This window comes from Physeter macrocephalus, chromosome 17 (genome assembly GCF_002837175.3).
Source record: "Physeter macrocephalus isolate SW-GA chromosome 17, ASM283717v5, whole genome shotgun sequence".
Lineage (NCBI taxonomy): Eukaryota > Metazoa > Chordata > Mammalia > Artiodactyla > Physeteridae > Physeter > Physeter macrocephalus.
Genome location: NC_041230.1, coordinates 55,330,555 through 55,331,397, shown reverse-complemented (window position 1 = coordinate 55,331,397; position 843 = coordinate 55,330,555). Strand labels below are relative to the sequence as shown.

General features: G+C 75.0%; 1 protein-coding gene across 1 annotated transcript in view; it reads left to right on the top strand.

Moving 5' to 3' along the window:
* The window catches only part of LOC114484138 (sterile alpha motif domain-containing protein 1-like), a 94,192-nt gene that overhangs the window by 673 nt on the left and 92,676 nt on the right, over positions 1-843 (top strand). The gene's annotated exons all lie outside the window — the stretch shown is intronic.

The following is an 843-nucleotide window of genomic DNA, read 5'->3' as shown; positions in this document are numbered from 1 at the left end:
GTGAGGGCCTGGGGGTAGCCGGGAGGGACGACGGCGGGTTTTGGGCGGGTTTGGGGGCCGGGGGCAGACGGGGGTTTCAAGCTGGACTGGGGGGCAGACAGGGGCTGAGGGTGGGCTCTGGGTGGGCCTGGGAGGCCCAGAGGGCCGACGGGGGGCTCCGGGTGGGCCTCGGGCCCTGGGGGCCCTACCGGGGTCCTGGGACAGCCGTGAGGGGCCAGGGAGGGCTCTGGACGGGCGGGGGCCGACGGGGGTCTTCGAGGGGCCTGAGGAGCCGACCGGGGCTCTGGGCAGGCCTGGGGGGCCGACACGGGGCTGAGGGTGGGTTCTGGGTGAGCCTGGGGAGCCGGAGGGGCCGACGGGGCGCTCCAGGTGGGCGTGGGGACCTTGGGGTCCCGGGGCAGCAGTGAGGGGTAGACGGCGGGCCGCTGGGGGCTCCGGGCGGGCCTGGGGGGCCCGGGCAGCCTTGAGAGGCCAGCCGTGGGCTGTGGAGGGCCCCGGGCACCTGGGGAGCGGGTTGCCGACCTCTGACCCGCGGGAGGGGCGCCTTCGCCGTGTAGGCTGTAGTTGTTATTCCCAGCGTCCTATTATTATCGCTGTTTTGAAATGGGAGCAGGCGGCTTCGGGCTCCAAGCCGGAGGGGGAGGGCGAGCTGGGGCCCTGGAGGGAGAGGGGGCGTTGGGGCCGCAGGAGGCGCGTGGGCCCGCGGAGGGGCAGGAATGCGGGGCAGCGGTGCGGGGGTGTTTCGGGGGGAGGGTAGGCGGGACTGGGGGGGCGGGTGGGAGGGAAGCGGCGGCGGCGGCTGCAGCCGCAGCCCTTGGCCTCAAGGCACAAAGTGGGGCGTTG